Here is a 27,986-nt window from a genome sequence, read left to right as displayed (position 1 = left end):
TTGGGGGGTTTTCTCCTTGTGAAATTCTGAAGTAACAGAGTTGACATTCTGTTTTAAATTCATCTTCATGATTTTCTTGACTTACAATCTAAGGGGAAATTAAAGAACAAATAATAAAAAATAAACTTAGTCAAACCTGGGCCTCTGTTAACTTGTCCATCATCACTGTGCCTCTGATTTGACATAAGATCTGGAACTCTTAACCACGCCATCATCAGTAGCCCTCTGGTCTTAATTTGGAAATGAAATTCTGCCGACTGTTCTTTGGTTCAAACTTGAATGTAGCCCTCTAGTTAATATCCCACCATACCTTGCTTTCTGCTCTGACTGGGCCTTTTTGAACTCTAGAATTATCAAGGCATTTCTGGTATGACCTCAAATTCAGACTTTGCTGGCTCTCATGGCATCAAGACCATTTTTGATACCACATGAGAATTTCTTAACTAATCCTACATGATAGGCTTCACATCCAACCAAAACCCAGAGCTTTTGTTATTCTACTGCTACCCTGACCTCTATAAACTATTCGACCATCATCAGCCCTCTGGTCTGACTGGGAGTGGAGAATTCTGTTAACTATTCCAACATGAATTCCTCTGATCTAATTTTGTACTGTTTTCAGATGCCAGCCTCTCTGATTTGACCTCCTCTATTAACAATTCCACCATCAGTGCCCTTCTGGTCCACCTTAACAAAGTGTCTGTTAAGTATCCTGCCATCACTGCTCCTCTGACATGACCTGAACCTAGGCCTTTATATTCTAACTGAAAGGTCCTTCTGGTATCAAATCAAATCCAGATGTCTTATTCAATCTTCATCTAAGACTCCTACCTTGGTTGTACCTGGACTTCTTTTGAACTATTCAACCTTCAACCTCTCTGATCTGACTTTGAACCCAGGCCATTTTAACATGAGTCACAGTGCTCCATTAGTCTGACCTTAGACATGGTCCACTATTAACTTCTGTGACAGTATCCTGGTCTGTTCTCAAAACAGGGCCTGTTTTATTGTCATCCCATCTTCAGTGTCATCCTGCTTCCTAATCAAAGCTTTTCTACTATCCTTGCTCTCCCACCTGTCTAATGTTTACTCTTCCAGATTCAATGATCTACTGTCTAACTATCCAACACAGCCATTTAAATCCCTCCATACCAGGCCTATCCTCAAACCTCTGTTACATGTGCCACCATTTAACTCCCCTCTGACTTGACCTCAAACCTGATCTTCTGATGACTGCCCTGTGAGTCTGTCATTGAACTGGTACAGTTATTTCTTCCAATATCAGTGTTCCTGGAATCTGAATTCAAACCCCAGGCTCTGTGAACTATTTTAGAATTCCCCTCTTGACTGACCTCAAACCCAGATATTTATTCAGTTGTCTCCATCTCTGTTTCTCTAGACTGACCCTAAACCAGGGCCTCTGTTAACTGTTAATGCCTGTCTAGTCTGAATTCAAGCATTTGCTAACTATTCTAACATCAACACCGCTCTGTCTATATAATCAAACAGAATGATTGTTAGCTAAATAAAAAAATAGCTTCTCTTATCTGACCCTAAATCTGGGTCTCTTTATTCCACCATCAGTGGTTTTTCTGATCTATTATTATTGAACCCTGTGTGTTAACTCTTCTACCATCAATGCTCCTCTTATCTGACTTTGAACCACAGTCCCTGTTAATTCTTCCACTGTCAATTCCCCTCTGGTGGTGTTGCCTTCCACTGGGGCCTCTGATAAGGAAACTACTGTTATTGACCCTCTGGCTTGACTTTAAACACAGTTAATCATTTTACCATCAACACTCTTGCTTTAGAGCACAGACCCTGGCATGTAATTAGTCTATCATCCATGCCCTGTTTTCTGACCTTGAACCTGGATCATTGTTAGGTCTTTCATCATCTGTGCCCCTTTAGTAAAACTTCAAACCAGGACTTATGGTAAATACTCTAGCATTAGTGGCCTTCTTGTCTGAATTCAAATATTGGAGATAAAAACTACTGAACTTGTAAGGACTTCAAAGTGGTTACTACTGGTGAAATACAGGCTACAATAAGATATAATGGGGTGGGAGATTGCAATGTGGACCAAACCATTCACAGAGCTAAATGTAGATTCTAGTGAAGTCACAGGCTGGAATATGGACACTCCCATCATGCATACCTGACTGTGTGTGAGCCAAGGAGTCTCCATAGCACAGTCTTAATGAACACAAGTGTCCAAACTCCAGTCTGTAGACCCCCAAAGTGTCAACACCCCAGTCTGTGACTGCAGGAGGTCCCTACCTCAGGATATATGTACCCAGGAGTGTCCACACCTAGCCTTTTTGACCTGAGCATATCAATACCCTAGTCTGTATGACTCCAGAAGTGTTCATACCACAGTCTGTGTTATACAGGAATGTCTACACTCAGTCTGTCTGACCTGTTTCTAAATTACTCTGTGTGTGACTCATGGGACTCTGCATCCCAGCTGTTACCCCAGCTGTGCCTGTACCCAATCTGTGTGACTCGGAGCATTCAAACGCATGTCTGTATGACCATAGGAGCGTTCACACTCCATTCACAGAGGAGACAAGAAATGGATAGATATCCTTCATTTCTGTTGTGGATAATTAGATAAAGGTAGATTCAACAAAGTATTTTTTTAAAAAGACTTAGAGATAATCATAAGTTGAATTAAAAACAGGAGAGAGAAATTTACCATCACTTGAAAAACAGAAATGATTCTGTAACAAAAGGTAGACCAAGAAGGAAATACCAAGGAGGCATAAAAAATACTGAAAACATAAAACAACACAGAATTAAAATTCTGAGGATAAATATTAATGAATTAAATTCCATACATTAAGTGACAAGGGCATCATGCAGATTGGGCACACAGATTGAGTAAAAATTCAAAAATCAAATAATGTCTATATCAAAATAATTCAGAAAGATTTTTTTAACTAAGCAAAAATGTATGAGAAAAGTAAAGACAGAGAAAATAGTAGTTGCAATATAAATTCAAGTTAAATTGACAGCATTAAGCAGTCAAAAAGGACCCTTTTTATTGATCCAGAGCATGATCAAGATTGAAAATATAGTAGTCACGAGTTTTTATAGTCCATATAACAGACCAGACTATCAGCTAAAGAACTAGAAGATAGCCAGTTGAATCCTTGCCAACTTTTCCATATGGCTGGATTAAGTTGAACAGTCTTCACGCTAGACATTTAAAAATGAAATAGGCCTGCAGTTAGGTTTAGTGGAAAATGCAGCAAAATAAAGGAAGTGGTCTATCTGTTTTCCTCACCTCTGGACTCAAAGAAGGGTACTCTCATGGCCTTGGGTGTTCTCTCTTGCAGTGAATATGAGTGGCCACAGGTATAATGTCTAACATTCGTATTAGTTCTTGACTACTCTAGGCCCATTTTTTAAAAAAAGAATACGTATTTATTATTCATTTGGTTGTGTCAGTCTTAGTTGTGGCACAGGGGAATTTTTGTTATGTCATGTGGGATCTTTCATTGTGGCTTAGTTGCCCCATGGCATATGGGATCTTAGTTTTCCAAACAGGAGTTGAACCCAAGTCCTGGGTACTGCAAGGCAGATTCTCAACCACTGGACCACCAGGGAAGTCCTATGTTTTTTAAAATTTTAATTGAGGTATACTTGACATACTATATTATATTAGTTTCAGATGTAAATATAATAAAACATTAAGATTTGATACTTGTATATATTGTGAAGTGATCACATAAGTCTAGTAAACATCCATCACCATATATAGTTACAATTTTTCTTTTGTGATGAGAACTTTTAAGAGTACTTTCAAATATGCAACACAGTATTATTAACAGTATTATTATATTACAGTATTATAGTTACCATGTGATACATTATATCCCCTTACTTGTTTTATAACTGGAAGTTTGTACCTTTTGACTCCCTTCACCCATTTCACACTGCCCCCACCCCACCTCTGGCAACCACCAATCTGCTCTCTGTATCTATGAACATCCCCCACTCCAGGTCCATTTTCAGGTTTTATTCAAAATGAGAAGTCACTCGTGGTCAAATTCTACCTCAAAACCTCGTCTGAATAAAAAAGATGTGCACTACTCTATTACTGAACCACAAGAAGCCCTCAAGTTATTTTAAAAAATAACTTTCAATGACCATACTCTCAGACCATGATGCAATAGTGATTAGAAATTAGCACTCAGTTCTAAAAATGAAGACATCAGGGTCCTCCTACCACCCTAAATGAGGTTTGGGCTGAATTCTCTGAGGCTGTTTCCTCCACCTGTCCCGGGTGATGCTCTAGTTTCCTGACAGGATTGATCTTGTCTTATTCATTCTTGCATCAGAGAGATTATTCAAGCATCAAGTATCATTGCTTTCTACTTCTCATTGTTGAGTGTGTCTTAAGCTAAAATAACCTGTTTGACACGATTCTTGAGCTACACAGCATGTTACATGTTTCAGGAGCTCTTGGAAGACTGATTTCCCAGATCAGAAAAGTGCAGTCCATCTGCTGTTCCCTTGGGCTTTTAGGTTTTTTTCAATTCCGTCAGAACCACATGGAGATGTGTTCTGAATAAAAGCCATCCCTGTGTTTTCACGCTCCATCCCACCTGCCTGCTTGTGTTGGACTGAGTTTATTTATTTATTTAAGACAAAGGTCTCTTTTAATGAAGTCAGAATAGTTTCATAAAAATATGGAACGCTTCACGAATTTGTGTGTCATCCTTGCGCAGGGGCCATGCTAATCTTCTCTGTATCGTTCCAATTTTAGTATATGTGCTGCCAAAGCGAGCACTGGACTGAGTTTAATACAACTCAGCACCAGTGAAATACACACCGTCATTTCCTGCACCTTTTGTTTTGCATCATGTGCCTCCAGTATTCTCAGGTGAACTTTAAATACATTGACTTTTTCAACTAGTTAGACATCTCCATTTAGTTGATAAACGAGGTAGCTATTGTATTCACCTGCTTCCCCCAAACTGGTGTAGAACTGGAGGCAGTGTTAAGGCCCCTGGGATCACTGGGACATTTTACTGGGCCCTTGGAGAATAGTCCGTGTCAGAAGGGAGGTTCTCTGAAAGCAGAATTTGAGTTGGAGTTTGGGGGTATAACATGTTTATTAAGGAGTTGGTTCCTGTGCAGGGAAGCAGGAGGAAGTGGGATTGGGGGAAGGGCCAGTTGATCTATGATGAGGGCCCCACAGAGTCTGGGTGGTCCCAAAGAGGAGCTCTGGAGCCAGGGCTGCCAATCAGAGTGACCCCTGTCAGGAGGAAACCATGGGGGTTTATATCTCGGCCTTGGTGGGTCGTCAGATGTGGGCTGGCACGGATTGACCTCGGGAGGTGGCTTTCATCACCTGAGGCCCACCCTGCAGAGCTGACAACTGCAGCCAGGGCTTCCTTGAAAGGGGGTCTAGGAGGTACAGGGAGAGGGCTGGGAAAGAAACAGGTAGCCGCTGGGTGAGTGAGTGGGGCCCCAGGTTTTTAATCCATGGTCCTGAGCCAGTCACCTCTCCACTCTGTGGGTCAGTTTCCTCTGGACCCAGCTGAGGGTTAGGGAGTCAGTTCATTCATTCTTTTTTTGTGTGTGTTTAAAGAGAACTTTATTATGACAGTGAGTTTTGACTTGAAAATCATTCCGTCAAGTGGAAGTGAAAGTGGCTCAGACGTGTCTGATTCTTTAAGACCCCCTTGGACTGTAGCCTTCCAGGCTCCTCTGCCCATGGGATTCTCCAGGCAAGAATAATGGAGTGGGTTGCCATTTCCTTCTCCCATTCATTCTTTTGACATGTACTACCTGAGCCTTTACACCGTGCAAGGCACTGCAGCAGGATTTAACAAGAAACAAAACAGATACAACCTCTGCCCTCAGGAAAACAGCCTTCCCAGTGACCCCTAAAACCCATGCAGCGATGCAGACTCAGAGCAGAGGCCACCCCTGGCCTTGCTTTTGATGATTGTGATGCCTGGTGAGCGCTGCGGCCTCAATGCATATTTGGACAGATGGCTGGCTGGCACAGAAGAGGAGGAAATGATCAGCTGAATCCATGTGATTACAGGAAGGAGGGAGCCACTGTGGGTTCTTGAGAAGGAAAACACAGAGATAAGTGTGGCATTATAGAAAGGCTATTCCAGCGGCAGTCAATAACAATAGTGCAGGAAAAAGAAAGTTTTACCGCATATCACCCTGCTCCTTGCAGGGATGAAAAGAAAAATAGACAGTCAAGGCCAGGCCAAACTGCCTGCCCTGCTGGCTGTTAAATGTTTGTTTTGGGCTTATTGTAACCAAGTTATTGCCCATCGGTGGCAGCAATGATTGGGTATTTGCCTTTATGATCTGACAATTTGGGGGCCTCTGTGAATGAATGAATGGAGGTTGGGCAAGAGACCACACAGTGTATCTGGTGTGTTAGTTTGTACCTCTTGCAGCTAGCCCCTCCAAGGCCTCTCTCCTACACATTGCCTTCATGGGATAGCCTGTACTTCTTTATATAATTGGCTGGGCTCCAGTTGAGGGAGGGAAAAGGCAATGGGTGGCAGCAGGGACAGTGGAAACCAGCAGGAGAGAGTGTACCTAACAGAAGCTGCAGTCTTTTTATAAACTAACCTCAGAGATGCTACCTCATCATTTCGCCTAGTTCTACTTGTTAGAAGTGACTCTGTAAATCTAGGCCACACTCAAGGGGAAGAGATGATATAAGTGCATGAGCCCCAGGAGGCAGGGATCATTGGGGACCATCTCAGAGGCTGCCTACCACATTGCCTCTAAGGTATTTGGGGCCGCAGACAAATATTTTTGCAATGTCTCCATCTATATGAATGGTTTGAATTAAAAGTGTATTGAAAATCATGGGTCCATATGTGGTATTATGATTTATTGATGAGGATTTAGAAAAAAGTGTAGAGAAGAGGTATTTTTATTGGAATATAGTTGCTTTACACTACTGTGTCAATTTCTACTATACAGCAAAGTGAATCAGCCATACATATACACATAGCCCCTCTTTTTTAAATTTCTTTCCCATTTAGGTCACAACGAGGCACTGAATAGAGTTCCCTGTGCTCTACAGTAAGTTCTCAAGAAGAGATATTTAGGTATCTGTTTATTGTATAGTCAATACACCTGAATAATCTTTGTATTTCCAGTCTCCATCTTCCTCTTCAGGTCCAGGAGCCATCTCCTTATGTTCTTCATCTTCTTTTTTGTCAAATGTGCCTAAAAAGGAAAAAAAAAAAACATCCTTCACCTTCCATGTAGGGAAAAACCAAGTTTTCCACCTCCTTCTGTGTTTCTCTTTCCAATGTGTCTCCTATACTACTCACACAGAATATTCACAACACTTCTGACACAAGATGTGTGGGTTTTTTTCCCCCACATCAAGCAATTCTCTATGACACCAGCTGGGTGTCCTATAATTTAACTCAATTCCAACACTATCTACCTGGAGAATGCATCAGATACCAGAGGTTAAGGGCTCAGCCCCACGAGACTGCCCCTCACCCCACTTCAGATGCCAGTTGCAAGTAGTAGGTCCCCAGGTTACCCACAAATTCTGTCTGATTTGGTTGCAAATCAGAGGTTCCCACGACCTCCTCTTCAAGTTAGATTAATTTGCTAGAGCAACTCACAGAACTCTGGGGAATACTTATGTTTACCAGTTTATTAAAGGACATGATAAAGGAAACAGATGAACAGTCAGATGAAGAGATACCTAGCGTGAGGTCTGGGAGACTCCTTAGTGCAGGAACTTTTGTCCCTGTGGCACTGGGGTATAGCACCCTCCTTGTATGTGGATGGTTCACCCACTGGGAAGCTCCCAGAACTTGATGCTATTGAAATTTTACGGAGGCTTCCTCACGTAGGCATGATCAATTATTAACTTCATTTCCAGCCCTTTCCCCTCTCTGAAGGATGGAAGGTGGAGCTGAAAATTTCAAGCTTCTAACTATGGTGTGGTCTTTCTGGTGACCAGCCCCCATCCAGGAGCCATCCAGATCCACCTAGAGTCACTCAGTAGAATAAAAGATGTTGCTAGTGCTCTGTTTCTGTTTTTTATTTTTAATTGGAGGATAATTGCTTTACAATGTTGCATTGGTTTCTGCCATACATCAACATGTATAACTATGGCTGATTCATGTTGATATATGGCTGCTAGTGCTCTTGTCATGTAGCAATTTACAAGGTGTTCAGGAGCTCTGTGTCAGGACTCCGGGGCAGAAACAATATATATTTTATATTTTCTCACAGTGCCATTCCTGGCTAATTTCATCTCCTACCACAAGAAGGTAGCAACACCATTATTACTCACAATACCATGGCTCTTTAGAATCTGTTTGTACTGGAAAATGTAGAGCTCTTGCCTCTGCAGTTTCCTAATAGCATTTATTTAATGCTGGTTACATCTTACTTGGGACATCACATCATCCATTGGGCTGCCCATAAATCCTGGCCTCCAATGATTCCTCATACTTCTGTGTTTTGCTGATAAGACCCACAACAGCAAACCTTACACAGAGTATATGGGGAAATGTGAACAAAAATACTTCATTTTCTGGTCATGTTAAATTTTCTGTTTGGAATTTTATATCATAAATGTAGAACAAGAAAACTTCTAGCCATGTCTTTTCTTTAACTCTTTAAACAATGATCACTGCATTCCTAGAATGAGATCTACTGCAAACTTGACTGCACCCCTACCTTCAACACATCCTCACTATGGGGGAGGAAAGCATGGTGCCCATGGCAGAGTGAGAAGTCTCAACTGTAGAAAGAATGTCCATTCTTGGACTCCCCTGGCAGTCCAGTGGTTAGGACTCCACACTCTCAATGCACAGGGCATGGACGGCTTCAATCTCCGGTTGGGGAACTAAGATTCCCCCATGCCACATGGCATGGCCAAAAATAAATAAATAATAATCTATAATAATAATAAATACATAAATTTCATTTAAAAATAATTTTATTTATGGCCACACTGGGTCTTTATTGCTGGGAGAGGGCTTTCTCTAGTTGTAGCAAGTGGAGTTAACTTTCTAGTTGTGTGCAGGGTTCTCATTGCAGTGGCTTCTCTTCTTCCAGAGCACAGACTCTAGAGTGCATGGGCTCAGTAGTTGTGGCACTCGGGCTTAGCAGCCCCATGGCATGTGGGATCTTAGTTCCTGGACCAGGGATCAAACCTGTGTGAGCTGCACTGGCAGGTGGACCCTTAACCACTGGATCATCAGGGAAGTTTTTTTTTTTTAAAGAATGTCCATTCTTCATCTTGCCACCCCATGGACTGTAAACCTCCAGTCTTCTCTGCCCATGGAATTTTCCAGTAAGAATACTAGAGTGGGTTGCCATTTTCTTCATCTGGCAGGGCTTGAGACCCACCTGGGGGAGCATGATGTCACCATATTGATGAGCCAAGAGACCTGACTGGAGTTGGGCAATTGTCTTGAAAGTTCCTAGAGAGAGTGGACATGGCCCAGAGAACTGCCTGATACCTGGTGCAGAGCCTGTGGAGGCAATGATTGCCCTGGACACTATACAAGGTAAAGGCACCTGCCACCACCTCTGTACCTTTAGGTGCCCTAGACTGGAGGCATGAAAAAGGCATGGTGAGAGCTGATACACATGCAGCTCAAGCACAAGGGCTGGCACTGAATGGTCAGGCCTGGAGCCTTGAACTTGGCCTATAAACAACACAACTGAAAGTCACCCCAAATCAGCCTGTTGCCACCATTCTACTGTCCTGGACTCATAAGATCCTATGAAAGAAATGCCACACTAGCCAGCAGGAGCAATCTACTCGCCAGGCCCTGTCCCCCACTCCCCCACCCTAGGACTGGCCACAGAGCTCTGGGACAGCCCCATAGGGTTACATCAGTGATGATGGCTTGTCTCTGCTCCTCTTTGTCTGCAGCCCCAGCTGGAGACTTGAAGACAAGGGCCTGGGTCATCTGAAGGCTCCTATACTCACATGGATGGACGTTGATGCTGGTTGTAGCCCAGACCTCTCCATGTGGTTGCTTTTGGCTTCCTCACAGCATGATGGCTGGGTTCCAAGGCCAAGGACTCTGAGAGAGAGGAGGGTGGAAGTTGTACCTTTCATGACCAGTTTTGGAAGTTACATAGTGTCACTTCCCCTATACCCTATTCATTGAGTCAGTCACAAAGTTCTGCCCAGGTTCAGAAGGAGAAGAAAAAGGTTCTGCTTCTTGATGGGGAGTGACAAGGTTCTAGAAAGGCACGTGGGGCCAGAAATGTTGCTGCGACCAGTTTTGGAAATTATGTTGTTGCTGTTCAGTTGCTCAGTCTTGTCTGACTCTTTGCAACTCCATGGACTGCAGCATGCCAGGTTCCCTTATCCTTCATTTTCTCTCAGAGTTGACTCAAACTCATGTCCATTGAGTCAGTGATGCCATCCAACCATCCCGTCCTCTGCCATCCCCCTTCTCCTCCTGCCTTCTATCTTTCCCAGCATCAGGCTCTTTTCTAATGAGTTGGCCTTTCACATCAGGTGGCCAAAGTACTGGAGCTTCAGCTTCAGCATCAGCCCTTCCTATGAATGTTCAGGGTTGATTTCCTTCAGGATTGGATTGACTGGTTTGATCTCCTTGCAGTCCAAGGACTCTCAAAAGTCTTCTCCAACACCACAGTTCAAAAGCATCAATTGTTTGATGCTCGGCCTTCTTTATGGTCCAATTCTCACATGCATACATGAGTATTGGAAAAACCATAGTTTAACAATAAGGACCTTTGTATGTAAAGTGATGTCTCTGCTTTTTAATACACTGTCTATGTTGGTCATAGCTTTTCTTCCAAGGAGCAAGTGTCTTTTAATTTCATGGCTGCAGTCACCATCTGCAGTGATTTTGGAGCCCAATAAATTCAAGTCTGTCACTGTTTCCATTGTTTCCCCATCTATTTGCCATGAGGGGATGGGGCTGGATGCCATGATCTTAGTTTTTTGAATGTTGAGTTTTAAGCCAGGATTTTCACTCTCGTCTTTCACTTTCATCAAGAGGCTCTTTAGTTCCTCTTCACTATCTGCCATAAGGGTAGTGTCATCTGCATATCTTAGGTTATTGATATTTCTCCAGGCAATCTTGATTCCAGCTCGTGCTTCATCCAGCCCAGTATTTTGCATGATGTACTCTACACATAAGTTAAATAAGCAGAGTGATAATATACAACCTTGATGTATTCCTTTCTCAATTTTGAACCAGTCCATGTCCAGTTCTAACTGTTGCTTCTTGACCTGCACACAGGTTTCTCAGGAGAGAGGTAAGGTGGTCTGGAGAAATCTGTATGATTTTCATAATTTTTAAAATTATAGTCTACCACCTGTATAATTTCCATAATTTTGGAAATTATAATCTACCACTAACTGAATGAGAAACTTGACAAGTTGCTTCACCTCACCAGGCCTCAGTTTCCTTATCAATTAAATGGATATAATAATAGTGTCTATGGTGGAGGGAGAGAATCATATGCAATAATGCACATTAGGTACTTAGCCCAGTGCCCACAATATGGCAAGTACTCAGGGAAAATTAGAAATTATTGTCAGTAATCATTAGCATTGACCAATGAGGCATCCTGATATAGCTGAAACAAGGTGTTATGGGTTGAATTGTGTTCCCCTGCCCCCCAAGGTTTATTCAAGTCTTAACCTGTGAATGTGACCTTATTTGGAAATCAGTCTCTGCAGGTGTAATTAAGATGTGAGTTAAGATGAGGTCATCCTAGATTAGGGCAAGCCCTGAATACAGTCACTGGCATCCTGATGAGAAGAGGCACAGAAATACACACATGGGGAGAATGCCATGTGACAATGGATACAGAAATTAGAGCGATAAGTCTGCAAGCTATGGGCCACCAAGGATTGCTGGCAACCCACCAGAAGCTGGAAGAGGCAAGAAAGGTCCCTCCCCTGGGGCCTTCAGAGGGAACATGGCCCTGCCACCAACACCTTGATTTCAGACTTCTAACTTCCAGAACTATAAAATAACTTCTGGATTTTTTCTGTTTTTTCTTTTTTTGGCAGCACTGCATGGCTTGTAGGTCTTAGTTTCCGACCAGGAACTGAACCTGGGCCCTTGGCAGTGAAAGCATGGGTATCTAACCACTGGACAGCCAGGGAATTCCCAAAATTTCTGTTGTTTTAAGCAACCCCCACCAATGACTCAGCAGACACTGGGACCCTACTCTTTTCTAGGCACTGAGAATACAGTGATGACTAAAGTAAGCATTCTGCGTCTGAGGAGCTGGCAGCAATACAAGCAGTAAAGTGACAGATGTACAAGCTGGATTTAGAAAAGACAGAGGAACCAGAGATCAAACTGTCAACATCTGGTGGATCATAGAAAAAGCAAGGGAATTCCAGAAAAAACATCTACTTCTGCTTCATTGACTATGCTAAAGCCTTTGACTATGTGGATCACAACAAAATGGGAATTCCAGTAGTCATGTATGGATGTGAGAGTTGGGCTATAAAGAAAGCTGAGCGCAGAAGAATTGATGCTTTTGAACTGTGGTGTTGGAGAAGACTCTTGAGAGTCCCTTGGACTGCAAGGAGATCCAACTGGTCCATCCTAAAGGAGATCAGTCCTGGGTGTTCATTGGAGGGACTGATGTTGAAGCTGAAACTCCAATACTTTGGCCACCTGGTGCGGAGAGCTGACTCATTGGAAAAGACCCTGATGCTGGGAAAGATTGAGGGCGGGAGGAGAAGGGGACGACAGAGGATGAGATGGTTGGATGGCATCTCCAACACAATGGACATGGGTTTGGGTGGACTCCGGGAGTTGGTGATGGACAGGGAGGCCTGGCATGCTGCGGGTCATGGGGTCGCAAAGAGTCGGACACGACTGAGCAACTGAACTGAACAGAACTGAACTTCCTCTTCATCTAAGGACACCACCCTTATGGCCTCATTAGGTGGTGAGACCCCACCCTTAAGGCCTCATTTAACCTTGATTACCTCCTTAAAGGCCCTATCTCCAAATACAACCACTTTGGGTGAAGGGCTGCAACAGAGGAATTTGGGGTGGGGGCACAATTCAGTCTCTTACACTAACCAGTGTCCAAGTTTTCAAAAAGGCCTTCCTAAGGACAGCAGTCACACCCCTTCTGTGCTACATCTTTTCAGCACAGGCTCCAAACCCAGCTCTGGAAGCCTTGAAATGGCTGTCAATCACATTGTTCCCTGGGAAGAAGTGGGCCCCATTCGGTGCTGTGGTCCAGGTTACAATGACTCCTTCACTGCGTGTTGAGTACCTTCCTTCCAGCTTGGCCACAGCTGACAAAACCAGAAGTAGATGTAAGAGAAGAAGGCATCCCTACTGTTAAAGGACAGAATGTGTCCTTTATTTAGTGGGGAGTCATTGCAGGGTTTTAAGTAACACTAACAGCTAACACTGCTGATTGAGAGAAGCTTCATTTCTCACAAGTGGCAGAAACAAGGATTTCAGACATGAAATTCACTATGAAATGGATCAGGGCAAGTTGAGACCCTCTGACTGTATTTACTAGACCTCATGTACATACAATAATTCCATGTATTAAATACATATAAAATGCAGTACCACATGAATTCATGCATGTGTTTACCAGAAAAAAGAAATGCTAAACATGGATTGAACTGCTGCTTCCTTAACAGGAAGTAGGTGTCATGGATTTGGGAAATGACTCATAAATTGTGAGATGACTCAGGATTGTATGAAACTAGGCCATCTAAAACTTTATTAAGTCCCATTTCATACAAGCTGTATGTATACAAATTATATAAATAGAATATGTGCTAAGAGTGTATTCAAAGCTAGATCTGAATTAAGGGCACTGTGCTTATAAAAGGCATAATTCCAGCCTTTCCATAATTTTATTTTTACTTTGTATTAGGGCATATTAGAAACTTACACAAAAGTCTAGAGAACAGCAAAATGAACATTCTGTACCACCATCTAGCTCCAAAATTCATAAGCTCATGGCCAATCATCTATATATCCCATCCACTATGTACCCTTCAGATTATTTTGAAGCAAATCTCAGATATCATATTTTTTAATGTACAATAGGTCAGTATGTGTATCTGAAAGATAAGGACTCTTTTAGAAAATCTAACCTCAATACCATTTTCTCATCTAAGAAAATAATAAGAAATCCTAAATAGTTTCAAATATCCATTCAGCCTTCACATTACCCTGATTTTTTTATATATATTCAGGATGGCTTCATATGGATGCTTTATTGTTGTTGTTGTTCAGTCATCCAGTCGTGTTCAACTCTTTTCCACCCCATGGACTACAGCATGCCAGGCCTCCCTGTCCCTCACCATCTCCCGAAGTTTGCTTAAGTTCAAGTCCATTGCATCGGTGATGCCATCCAGCCATATCACCTTCTGATGACCTCTTCTCCTTCTGTCCTCAATCTTTCCTAGCATCAGGGACTTTTCCAATGAGTCAGCTGTTGGTATCAGATGACCACAGATGTTCAAATCAGGTGGCCAAAGTATTGGAGCTTCAGCTTCAGCATCAGTCCTTTCAATGAATATTCAGGGTTGATATCCCTTAAGATAGACTGATTTGATCTTGCCGTCCAAGGAACTCTCAGGAGTCTTCTCCAGCATCACAGTTCGAAGGCATCAATTCTTTGGCATTTGGCCTTCCTTAAGGTCCAGCTCTCACAACTGTATGTGACCACTGGGAAGACCATAGCCTTGACTATATGGAACTTTGTCAGTGGAGTAATGTCTCTGCTTTTCAACACACTGTTTAGGTTTGTCAGTGTGGATGCTTTGCGCCCTCATAATTAGGCACATACTGTTGGTTGTCTCTTTTTATGATGTCACAAGTCATTGATGGGCAGTGACTGGATCCATTTATTTACAAGGGGGTGACAAAGTAGAATATTTTGATTCTCTCATTCTTTCACTTATTAGCCCAAATATATTTATAAAAAGATCCCCCCCAACTCTTTGCTTGTATAAGAAAAGCAGGATCAATAATTGACACTTGATTCTTTCCCTATATTTATCAGTTTCCAACATAAAGAGCTGTTTCCCAAGACTTCCCTGGTGGTCCAGGGATTAAGACTCAATACTATCACTGCAGGGACAACAGGTTCCCCTGGTGGAAAAACATATCCCACTGACCACATGATGCAGGGGAAAAAACAAAACAAAACAAAACAAAAACCCAGGTTTATATTTCATGTATTTCAAACCATTGCAACCTTGTTCATGCTCAGATTGTCCCATCGACAAATCACTGGGATCATCTTCAATTTGGCTTCTGAGTCAGTCATTCATGACTTCTGGATTTTCTGTTCCACCAAAGCATTCCTTTCTTTCTGGTATTGTAGAAATATTGAGGGTAAGAGGAAGGGGGCAACAAAGGATGAGATGATTGGATGGCATCATCGACACAATGGACATGAGTTTGAGCAGACTCCAAGAGATAGTGAAGGACAGGGGAACCTGGTGTGTCGCAATCCATGGGATTGCAAAGAGTCGGACACAACTGAGCAACTGAACAACAGCCTCCTTTTGTTTGCTCACATGGCTTGAGGCTTTGTTGCATTTTCCTCTTGGTGGCAATGTTGCTCCAGAAATGCCAAGAAACTCTTAATTCCTCACCCCCACCCCCATCTACACTGCCTCTTCGCCTGCCTTTCACGTCCAAAAAAAACGCAGCAGAGCCCTTTGGTGATTGGGAAGGAAGCTGCTTGCTGCAGTGTTTGCGGAAAACCTGCTCACTTCGGCAGTACTGCCAGTCTTTCTCCTTTGATGAATCTGAAATAAATCTGAAGTCTAAGCTGCAAAGTCTGATGAGACATCTTCTAGAATTTCATTTCTACTCGACCTAGGCTTTGTAAATTGATACGAGTTAACCCTACATTAGATCCCCGCAATTTTCCCAAATTGTCAAGAAATGCTGGAGGCTAAAGGCATGGAGGAGGGTCCTAGCCACCAAGCCCTGAGGTTGCAGGTCTCACAAGCTTGCCAGGCTCTGGGTGTCCTCCTCTGTTTGCCAACCCAGGCATGAGGCCGCAGGGTCTCAAAGCGAGGATGCAGCCACATCACTGGGGATGTGTTAGAAATAAATTCTCAGATCCTACCCCAGGCCCACATTGAATGAGAACCAGTGCACTAGGCCAGGTGTACTGAGTGGGAACAGTATGTGAACCTAGAACTTCCAGATGTACAAGCTGGATATAGAAAAGGCAGAGGAACAAGAGATCAAATTGCCAACATCCGATGGATCATAGAAAAAGCAAGGGAATTCCAGAAAAACATCTACTTCTGCTTCATTGACTATGCTAAAGCCTTTGACTGTGTAGATCACAACAAACTGGAAAATTATTAAAGAGATGGCAATACCAGACCACCTTACCTGCATCCTGAGAAGCCTGTATGCAAGTCAAGAAGCAGCAGTTAGAACTAGACGTGGAACAACTGACTGGTTCAAGTTTGGAAAAGGCGTACGTCAAGGCTGTATATTATCACCCTGCTTATTTAATTTATATGCAGAGTACATCATGCAGAATGCAGGGCTGAATGAAGCACAAGCTGGAATCAAGATTCCCTGGAGAAACACCAATGACCTTAGATATGCAGATGACACCATCCTTATGGCAGAAAGCAAAAAGAATTAAAGAGCCTCTTGATGAAGGTGAAAGAGGAGAGTAAAAAACCTGGCTTAAAGCTCAACATTCAAAAAACAAAGATCATGGCATCTGGTCCCATCATTTCATGGCAAATAGTTGGGGAAACAAAGGAAACAGTGGCTGACTTTATTTTTCTGGGCTCCAAAATCACTGCAGATGGTGACTGCAGCCATGAAATTAAAAGACGCTTGCTCCTTGGAAGAAAAGCTATGACCAACCTAGATAGCGTATTAAAAAGCAGAGACATCACTTTGCATACAAAGGTCTGTATTGTCAAAGCTATGGTTTTTCCAGTGGTCATGTATAGATGTGAGAGCTGCACAATAAAAAAAGGCTGAGCACATAAAAATTGATGCTTTTGAACTGTGGTGATGGAGAAGACTCTTGGGAGTCCCTTGGACAGCAAGGAGATCAAACCAGTCAATCCTAAAGGAAATCAACCCTGAATATTCACTGGAAGGACTGATGATGCTGAAGCTGAAGCTCCAGTACTTGTGGCCACCTGATGTGAAGGGCCAACTCATTGGGAAAGAGCCTAATGGTGGGAAAGATTGAAGGCAGGAGAAGGGGATGACAGAGGACGTGATGGTTGGATGGCATCACTGACTCAATGGACATAAGTTTGAACAAACTCCAGAGATGGTGAAGGACAGGGAAGCCTGGCGTGCTGCAGTCCACGGGGTCACAAAGAGTCAGACACAACTGAACGACTAAACAACAACTAAGTGGGAAATAGCTATTTGGGGCAAGTCCTCAATGGCCTGGTAAGATGTTCCCCATCATTTCATCAGTGCACACCATACAATGCTCACAGAGAGAAAGTGTGCATGGATGCACTTTAGTGGAGGGGGTTCAGCTTAGTCTTGAGGTTTTCTCATTTATATTGGAATGGGAGCCCTTTCCCATTCCATTAAATACCTTCCATTGCTTCCTATTTCTTTTACTTTCATTCCAGAAGTGATGTTTTCATTTATCCTTAGGTCATCCACTTGGCTTGCAAGTTTTCCTGAAAAGAAGGAACTACATTGTAGAAATAAATGACAAACCAATCCAACACCCTAGAAATAGTTCCTCATTTCTGTACTTTACATGTTTATGTATTTCTAAATTTCCATGTTTGTATTTATATAAGTATATTTTAAAAAATTATTTATTCATTTATTTTTTACTGTGCTGGATTTTCCTTGCTACACAGGCTTTTCTCTAGTTGCAGTGAGTGGGGATACTCTCTAGTGGCAATGCCCAGGCTTCTCATTGTGGTGGCTTCTCTTGTTGTGAAGCACAGGCTCTAGGGAATGTGAGCTTTCAGTAATTGCAGCATACAGGCTCAGTAGTTGTGACTCCCGGCCTCTAGAGCACAGGCTCAATAGCTGTGGCACAAGGGCTTAGCTGCTTGGTGGCTTGAGGGATCTTCCAGGATCAGGGATTGAATCCATATCTCCTATGTCAGCAGGCAGATTCTTTACCACTGAGCCACCAGGGAAGCCCTACATAAATATAATTTCATAAAATTGCATTCATTTGTACATATTATTTTGAATTGTACTTTTTAATTTCTGTACGCATTGTTATATAATATGCAGTTTTCCAGTAATGATAAATTCTGAATGCATATATTACAATTTTTATTTTTTTTATTTTTTATTTATTTTTTATTTATTTTTTTATTTTTATTTTTTTTTTCCAGTGGGTTTTGTCATACATTGATATGAATCAGCCATGGATTTACATGTATTCCCAATCCCGATCCCCCCTCCCACCTCCCTCTCCACCCGATTCCTCTGGGTGTTCCCAGTGCACCAGGCCGGAGCACTTGTCTCATGCATCCCACCTGGGCTGGTGATCTGTTTCACCATAGATAGTATACATGAATGCATATATTACAATTTTTAAATTAAAATGTGAAAATTATAGTGAAAAATTCAAAAATATAGAAACATAAAATAAATAAATATTTCAAATCTCAACCTAACTTTCTAGCACTATATCCAACATTATCAGCTTGATTTGCATAATTTAGGACTGTACCTATTGTATATAATCAATTATATCTAATGATATATAATATATAATGTGTATGTATGTGTTAGTTGCTCAGTCATGTCTGACACTTTGCAACCCCATAGACTGTACCCCACCAAGCTCTTCTGTCCGTGGAATTCTCGAGGCAGGAACTTTGGAGTGGGTTGCCATTCCCTTCTCCAGGCCCAGGGATTAAACCTGGGTCTCCTGCACTGCAGGCAGATTCTTTACCATCTGCGCTCCCAGGAAGCCCATAATATATAATAATAATAAATGATATATGGTATACAATATATGTTATATAATATGTAATATATGTTATATAATATGATTTACATAAGATATATTATTTTGTATATAATATAATGTAATATATAATATGGGCTTACCTGGTGGCTCAGACAATAAAGAATCTGCCTGCAATGAGGGATACCTGGGTTCCATCCCTGTGTTGGGAAGATTCCCTGGAGGAGGGCATGGCAAACCACTCCAGTATTCTTGCCTAGAGAATCCTCATGGACAGAGGAGCCTGGTGGGCTAAAGTCTATGGGGTCACAAAGAATCAGACACAACTGAGCAACTATGCACATATATAATATATAACATGTAATACATAATATGTAATATATTATACGTAACATACAATGACTGACCATGCCCTCTTGAATGATTACTATAAAACTTCTCACTATCTTCCCCAAGTTGGGACACACAGTTTTGAGGACATTAGCCCACTGTGACCCCCTTTGCCTTGCAAAGCAATAAAGCTATTCTTTTCTACTTCTCCTGACCCCAAACTCTGTCTCAGAGATTTGATTTGGCACCAGTGTAAAGAGAGGGCTTCCCAGGTAGTGCTAGTGGTAAAAAATGCACCTGCCAATACAGGAGACATAGGAGACACAGGTTTGATCCCTGAGTTGGGAAGATCTTCTGGAGAAGGCATGGCAATCCACTCCAGTATTCTTTCCTGGAGAATCCAAGGACAAAGGAGCCTGGCAGGCTACAGTCCATGGGGTCACAAAGAGTTGGACACGACTGAAGTGATTTAGCACGCATTCACATACAGAGAAGCTGAGCTTTCAGCATTGATTATACATGAAAAAGTCATTTACTTTTATCCTTCATATAAAATTACATTTAAAATTTCTAGGTGTGTTCATTTTCTGCATGAATAATATTAATATCTCATAAAAATTGAATGATTTTCTACAGTTTTATATACTATTTCTCCAATCATATTATGGTCATTACTCACAAGTTTGAATTCCAAAAATTATCCCAAAGTAAAGTCCTAAACAAGCCAATCCTATTCCTCAAGCCTAATAACTTTCAGGCATTATTTAATTAATATATGTGCCGGCCAAGTTGCTTCAGTAGTGTCCAACTCTTTGCAACCCTATGGACAGTCGCCAGGCTCCTCAGTCCATGGGATTCCCCAGGCAAGAATACTGGAGTGGGTTGCCATGCCCTCCTCCAGGGGATCTTCCCAACTCAGGGGTCGAACCCCTGTCTCCTTCGTCTTCTGCATTGGCAGCTGGGTTCTTTACCACTGAGCCACCAGGAAGCCCTGATCTACCCATATATGGATATAGATATTTTTATAACAAAATATCAATATATATGAACATTTGTTTCACTTCTTGGATTGATTTAGGGGTTTTCATTCTTTTTTTTTTCCTCAGTGACTTGGAAGTTGTATTTTCTATTCCTATTACTTTAATGTTTATATAGAATTCTTAACAAACTAAAGCCTACTTTTTTCTACCAATGGCTAGAATTAATCAACATCTCTATTGTCTGCTTTTTAAAAGCCCAAAGAATCAATTTAACCAAAACAACATCACAGGACATTCTTCTTCCAACCTCTCCTGTTAATATTTTTGGTAATTTAATGTCTAGCTTGTTATCAAAAGTTATCAGAAATGTAAAGTGTATAATTACTGTTACCTTTTGTTACCTTTGGCATCATCGACTCAATGGACATGAGTTTGAGCAAACTCCAGGAGTTGGTGATGGACAGGGAAGCCTGGCGTGCTATAGTCCATGGAGTCACCAAGAGTCAGACATAACTGAGCAACTGAACTGAACTTTGTTTAAACACTTTAAAAATATTTAATTTTTTTTGTCTGCACTGGGTCTTGGTTGCAACATGCAGGATCTTTAGTTGTGGCATGTGGGATCTAGATCCTTGACCAGGGATCAAGCCTGGGCCCCCTGCATTGGGAGCTTGGAGTCTTAATCCCTATACCACTAAGGAAGTCCTTACTGTTATGTTTTTTGATAGTCAGTGTTTGTTTATCTATACCAGCATTCTATACCGATTTCTTTGCTCACTTTGTGACCCTTGCATCCCACTACTTCCTCATATTATTTTCCTGTTAGCTGAGAGTACATTCTTTGGTACATTTTCCACCTCAGGTTGGTGGGCATTGATCATCACATCCTTATTTGTCCAATCATAACTATATTTTGTCCTGCTAGTTAATTGAGTTGTGATATAGATCTAGGTTAAAACTATTTTTCAAGCTACTACTCCAATCAGTTGTATAACAATTATTTACTGAGTGAGTGTCCACTAGGTGCCAGGCACTGCTCTGGAGACTGCATACATCAGAGGAGAAACAATGAACAAATAGCTCTTATCTTACCATCCAATTGAATGAGAAATGAAACATCACTTTGATCCTATTCTCATGAATTTAATCTGTCCTTTTTTAAAAAAAAACCTTTTTAAGATTTTCTTTAGATCCTTACCCCTTTGAAGTTTCACTGCCATCTGTGAAGGCTGGAGAAAGCCTTATGTTACATGAACTAGAAATTCAGGACTGCTGGAGCAGATGGCAGAAGGGTCAAAGAAGTGGGTGTGCTGGAGTGGAGCAATGATGTGAACTAGAAACCCCCCAGAAAACCCACAGGGTGACTACATCCCTTGAGAGGGGCAGGGGTTCCTTCATTTATCAAAGTGATAAGGAATCCTGTGGTGAGGGGGCCCCAGCATCACTAAAAGAATGAATGTGGGGCACTCCTCTATCGCTAATGCCAGTGGGAGACAGTCAGAGAAGGAGGTGGATGGAATGAGCATTGGAGGAGAGATGGGGTGAACAAGAGGACCTGGGGTGGTCCACCCATCCTTCAGGTTGCCCAACATGAAGGTCCATAAGGGGTTCAAGATCAATAAAAACATCTACTCTTCTCCTTGATCAAAAATAAAATTGTGTTTATCACAAAACTTATAACACATGAATAAAAGGGAAGTAAATGGAAAAACACACGGAAATAAAAGTCAAAGAGTTAATATCATTAATACATGAAGAATTCTTATAAACCGAATTCTTATAAATTATTCTTATAAATTCTTAAATTCTTATAAAAATTCAAAATTTTTAATCAGCAAAGGATAACAAATTATTTTTTTAAACACCATAAATGGTCAAAATACACATGAAAATATATTCAACAGCTGCCTGATAATCAAAGAAGTGTCATTTCTCTGGTGGCCTTCTTTGATTTCTACCCCCTCAAGTGATAATCTCCTTGCTCTGTGCTCTCACTGCACTGTCAGTGACTTCTGTGTTATACAGTGTAGGACACGGCTAGAACTCCAGCTCTCTGACTGATCTGTGCACTCTTCAGAACAAGGGTTGTGTCTTTTGTTTTGTTTTAATTATCATATGACAAAATGGGCTTTTATCCTTTTAATGTACAGGTCTATGAATTTTACTACATATCTTTGTGAGCTCTATACCAATCAGGATAAAAAATATTTCCATCAGCTCCCACAACTCCTTCGTACTATCCCTTTCTAGATACACCCTACCCTCACCCCAACCCTCTGTAAGGACTTCCGTGGTCGTCCAGTGGTTAAGAGTCTACCCTTCCAATGCAGAGGGCACAAGTTCAATCCCAGGCTGGGGAACTAAGATCCCACATGCCACACAGTGTAGCCAAAAGAAAAAAGAAAAAACCCCAACTGCTGTAAATCACTGATCTCTTCCCATCACTTGAGTTTTGCCTTTTCAATCAGGAAGTATAACCTTTTCAGACAGGTTTCTTTCATTCAACATAATGACACTGAGCTTTCTTCAAGTCGTGCTGTATATCAATAATATTGGATTAATATTCCATTATAAGGATGCACCATACTTTTTTTAATCCATTTATATATTTGTGGATATTTGGATTGTTTCAAGCTTTGGAAAATTATGCTTAGAGTTGCTATAAACATTCATGCACTAGTGTTTTTTTTTTTTCACCTTAGGTTTTTTGTTGTTGTTGTTGTTGAATGATAATAGCTTTACAGAATTTTGTTCTTTTCTGTCAAACCTCAACATGAATCAGCCGTAGGTATATATTTATATCTATATATATCTATATATCTATCTATCTATATATATATCCCATCCCTTTTGAACCTCCCTCCCATCTCCCTCCCCATCCCACCCCTCTAGGTTGATACAGAGCCCCTGTTTGAGTTTCCTGAGCCATACATCAAATTCCTATTGGCTATTTATTTTACATATGGTAGTGGAAGTTTCCGTGTTATTCTTTCCATACATCTCTCCCTCTCCTCCCCTCTCCCCATGTCCATAAGTCTATTCTCTATGTCTCTTTCTCCGTTGCTTCCCTGTAAATAAATTCTTCAGAACCATTTTTCTAGATTCCATATATGTGCATTAGTATACGATATTTATCTTTCTCTTTCTGACTCACTTCACTCTGTATAATAGGTTCTGTGTTCATCCACCTCATCAGAACTGACTCAAATGCGTTCCTTTTTTTGGCCGAGTAATATTCATTGTGTATATGTACCACAACTACTTTATCCATTCATCTGTTGATGGACATCTAGGTTGCTTCCATGTTCTAGCTGTTTTTAAAAGTGCTGGTAATGAGTTGTATGAGCTTCTTGTATATTTTGGAAATTAATCCTTTGTCAGTTGTTTCCTTTGCTATTATTTTTTCCCATTCTGAGGGTTGTCTTTTCACCTTGCTTATAGTTTCCTTTGCTGTGCAAAAGCTTTTAAGTTTAGTCAGGCCCCACTTGTTTACTTTTGTTTTTATGTCCGTTACTTTAGGATTTGGATCATAGAGAAACTTGCTTTGATTTATGTCATCGAGTGTTCTGCCTATGTTTTCCTCTAAGAGTTTTATAGTTTCTGGTCTCACATTTAGGTCTTTAATCCATCTTGAGTTTATCTTTGTGTATGGTGTTAGGAAGCATTCTAATTTCATTCTTTTACACATAGCTGTCCAGTTTTCCAGCACCATTTATTGAAGAGGCTGTCTTTGCCCTATTGTATATTCTTGCCTCCTTTGTCAAAAATAAGGTATCCATAGGTGCATGGGTTTATTTCTGGGCTTTCTATCTTGTGCCATTGGTCTATATTTCTGTGTTTGTGCCAGTACCATACTGTCTTGATGACTGTAGCTTTGTAGTATAACCTGAAGTCAGGAAGCTTGATTCCTCCAGCTCCATTCTTCTTTCTCAAGACTGCTTTGGCTATTCGTGGTCTTTTTTGTTTCCATATGAACTGTGAAATTTTTTCGCTAGTTCTGTGAAAAATGCCATTAGTAATCTGATAAGGATTGCATTGAATCCATAGATTGCATTTGGTAGTATAGTCATTTTCACAATATTGATTCTTTCTACCCAGGAACATGGACTATCTCTCCATCTGTTTATGTCATCTTTGATTTCTTTCATCAGTGTCTCATAATTTTCTGTGTACAGTTCTTTTGTCTCCTTAGATAAGTTTATTCCTAGATATTTAATTATTTTTGTTGCAATGGTGAATGGGAGTGATTCCTTAATTTCTCTTTCTGATTTCTCATTGTTAGTATATAGAAAGGCAAGTGATTTCTGTGTATTGATTTTGTATCCTGCAACTTTGCTGAATTCACTGATTAGCTCTAGTAATTTTCTGATACTATCTTTAGGGTTTCCTATGTACAGTATGATGTCATCTGCAAACAGTGAGAGCTTTACTTCTTTCCAATCTGGATTCCTTTTATTTCTTTTTCTTCTCTGACTGCTGTAGCTAGGACTTCCAGAACTATGTTGAATAATAGTGGTGGAAGTGGACACCCTTGTCTTGTTCCTGATCTTATGGGGAATGCTTTCAGTTTTTCACCATTGAGAATAATGTTTGCTGTAGGCTTATCATATATTGTCTTTACTATGTTGAGGTAGGTTTCTTCTATGCCCATTTTTTGAAGAGTTTTAATCAAAAATGGGTGCTGAATTTTTTCAAAGGCTTTTTCTGCATCTATTGAAATGATCATATGGTTTTTATCTTTCAATTTGTTAATATGGTGTATCACATTGATTGATTTGCATATATTAAAGAATCCTTGTATTCCTGGAATAAACCCAACTTGATTGAGGTGTATGAGCTTTCTGATGTGCTGCTGAATTCTGTTTGCTAAAATTTTGTTGAGGATTTTTGCATCCATGTTCATCAGTGATATTGGCCTGTAGTTTTCTTTTTTGTGTTGTCTTTGTCTGGTTCTGGTATCAGGGTGATGGTGGCCTCGTAGAATGAGTTTGGAAGTGTTCCTTCCTCTGCAATTTTTTGAAAGAGTTTTAGAAGCATAGGCATTAGCCCTTTTCTAAATGTTTGATAGAGTTCTCCTGTGAAGCCATCTGGTCCTGGGCTTTCGTTTTTTGGGAGATTTTTTTATCACAGCTTCAATCAGTGCTTGTAATTGGGTTGTTCATAATTTCTATTTCTTCCAGGTACAGTCTTGGAAGATTGAACTTTTCTAAGAATCTGTCCATTTCTTCCAGGTTGTTCATCTTATTGCCAGATAGCTGTTAATAATAGTCTCTTATAATCCTTTGTATTTCTCCATTGTCTGTTGTAACCTCTCCTTTTTCATTTCAAAGTTTGTTGATTTGATTTTCTCTCTTTTTTTCCTGATAAGTCTGGCTAAAGGTTTGTCAATTTTGTTTATCTTCCTCAAAGAACCAGCTTTTAGTTTTATTAATCATTACTACTGTTTCTTTCATTTCTTTTTTATTTATTTCTGCTTGGATCTTTCACCGTAGCTCCACCCGTTCAGGCACTTAGAGGGCTTCCTTACCTGGGGTCCTTCTCTGTTGCTCAGCATGTCAGGCACATAGAGGGGGCCCCCCGGCTGGGGTTCTACTCTGTAGATCGGTGTGTCAGGCACTTAAAGGGGCACCCGGGGTGGGGTCCTAGTCTGTATATAGAATATACATATATTCTATATATGTATATATATTCTATTATATTCTATATATGTATATGTATATACATATATGTATATATGTATATACATATTCTATATATGTATATTCTATATATTCTATATATTCAGTGCGTCAGGTGTTTGATGGGCCAGCCTCTCTACTGTTCAGCTGCCAATGCTGGCATGTGGGGCGAGAGAGGCTGTGGTGATGGCTCCACCCCCTACACGTGACTCAGCAGTTATCGCCTTGCTTCCATGGCTTCCCGGCTTTCCTCCACAGGCATTTCCCACCATAATCTCCTCCCTCACATCCCCTCAATCTGTCTCTCCGCAGTCAACAGCAGCCCTCGCCCAGGGATTGCTCCACAATCCCTAAACTCCAGCTCCCAGCCACTTCATAGTCTGGGATATGTATGGCTGCTGGAAGGACTGTCTGATTATCATTCCATTTAGGCTGCCACAGATCAGCTATTTCACTCTCAGCCTTAAATGTTTCTCCTCTGACTCAATCAATTGCCCCAATGTGGGGATCGGACCCCTGCTTCAGTTCCCTCACCCACTGAGGGCAGGTCCAGTCCTACTTACACTCCTGTTTTTTCCCCTAGTTCCTTCATCCTACTGAGTTTTGCGTGGGTCTATATATTCTTTTCCACTGGTCAGGTACTCCTGTCTGCTCTTAGCTGGTGTTCTGCATGCATTTCTGTGTCTGAAGGTATATTCCTGATGTATCCGTGGATAGAGATGTACTCCATGTCCACCTACTCCTCCGCCATCTTGTTCTCCCCACATGCACTAGTTTTTATGTGAATATAAGCTTCCAGAGTGACTGTGCCATTTTGCTTTCCCACCAGCATATATGAGTGATCCTGTTTCTCCATTTTCTTGCCGGCATTTGGTGTTGTCAGTATTATTTAATTATTCATTAGAACGTGTGTATCCCATCACAGGGGGCTTCCCAGGTAGCTCAGCTGGTAAAGAATCCACCTGCAAGGCAGGAGACCCTGGTTTGATTCCTGGGTTGGGAAGTTTCCCTGGAGAAGTTATAGGCTACCCACTCCAGTATTCTTGGGCTTCCCTGGTGGTGCAGACAGTAAAGACTCCATCTGCAATGTGGGACACCTGGGTTCAATCCCTGGGTTGAGAAGATCTCTGGGAAGAGAGCATGGCAACCCACCCCAGTATTCTTGCCTAGAGAATCCCATGGACACAGGAGCCTGGCGGGCTACAGTCCATGGGGTCACACAGAGTCAGACACAACTAAGCGACTAAGCACAGCACATAGCACATCCCATCATGGTGGTAATCTGCATTTCCTTCATGGTAATGAGGTTGAATATCTTTTTTTTTTAACAGATACATAGTTTATATTGTCCATACACACGGTCATAGTTTTTAGAGTAGTTTCAATTTTTAAAAAATTTATAATTTAATTTTGTTTACACTGGGTCTTCATTGCTGCTCATGGGCTTTCTCTAGTTGCAGCAGGTGGGACTATTCTGCATTGTGGTGTACAGGCTTCTCATTTGCAACAGCTTCTCTTGTAGAGAACGGGATCTAGGTGTGTGGACTTCAGTAGTTGTTGCATTCAGACTCTAGAGCGTGGGCTCTGTAGTTGTGGCCCATGGGCTTAGTTGCCCTGTGGCATGTGTGATCTTCCCAGAGCAGGGATAGAATCCATGTCCCCTGCCTTGGCAGATGAATTTTTAACTATTGGAAGTCCCTTGAACATCTTTTTATGTGTTCATATCCCACCTTATATTCTCTTTGCTGATATATCTATTCAAATCTTCTCCCCATTTTAAAAACTGGGCTTCTTTTTTTTTGTTGAGCTTCAGCAGTCCTTTACATATTCCAAATACAAGTTCTTTGCATGACATGTGATTTGCAAATACTTTCTCCTAGTCACAACTTCACTCTGTTCATTCTTTTAGCCATGTCTTTCAAAGAGCAAAAGTTTTTAACTTTTGCTTTTAACTCCATCAAAAGTCAAATTTAATCATTTTTCTGTTATGGATCAGGTATTTAATGTCAAGTCTAAGAACTCTTCCCCTAATCCTTGGTTACCAAGCTCTTCTCCCATGTTTCCTTTTAAGAGT

General features: G+C 41.2%; 1 long non-coding RNA gene and 1 other non-coding gene across 2 annotated transcripts in view; both read right to left on the bottom strand.

The window, feature by feature from the left end:
• Window positions 1-4,691: 4,691 nt before the first annotated feature.
• Window positions 4,692-4,798, bottom strand: LOC122690937. The gene has a single exon (XR_006340190.1). It is a non-coding gene; the product is annotated as a U6 spliceosomal RNA (small nuclear RNA).
• Window positions 4,799-7,025: 2,227 nt separating this feature from the next.
• Window positions 7,026-27,986, bottom strand: part of LOC122689208 — a 29,388-nt gene continuing 8,427 nt past the window's right edge. The window contains exons 2-4 of the long non-coding RNA XR_006339746.1: window positions 17,575-17,662; window positions 9,968-10,064; window positions 7,026-7,221 (exon numbers count right to left, since the gene is read on the bottom strand). This is a non-coding gene — a long non-coding RNA (uncharacterized LOC122689208). The remainder of the gene's footprint in view (window positions 7,222-9,967; window positions 10,065-17,574; window positions 17,663-27,986) is intronic.

The sequence above is a fragment of the Cervus elaphus genome, chromosome X (genome assembly GCF_910594005.1).
Source record: "Cervus elaphus chromosome X, mCerEla1.1, whole genome shotgun sequence".
NCBI lineage: Eukaryota > Metazoa > Chordata > Mammalia > Artiodactyla > Cervidae > Cervus > Cervus elaphus.
Note: the sequence above shows the minus strand (reverse complement) of the source record. Positions and strands in the feature narration are given on the sequence as shown.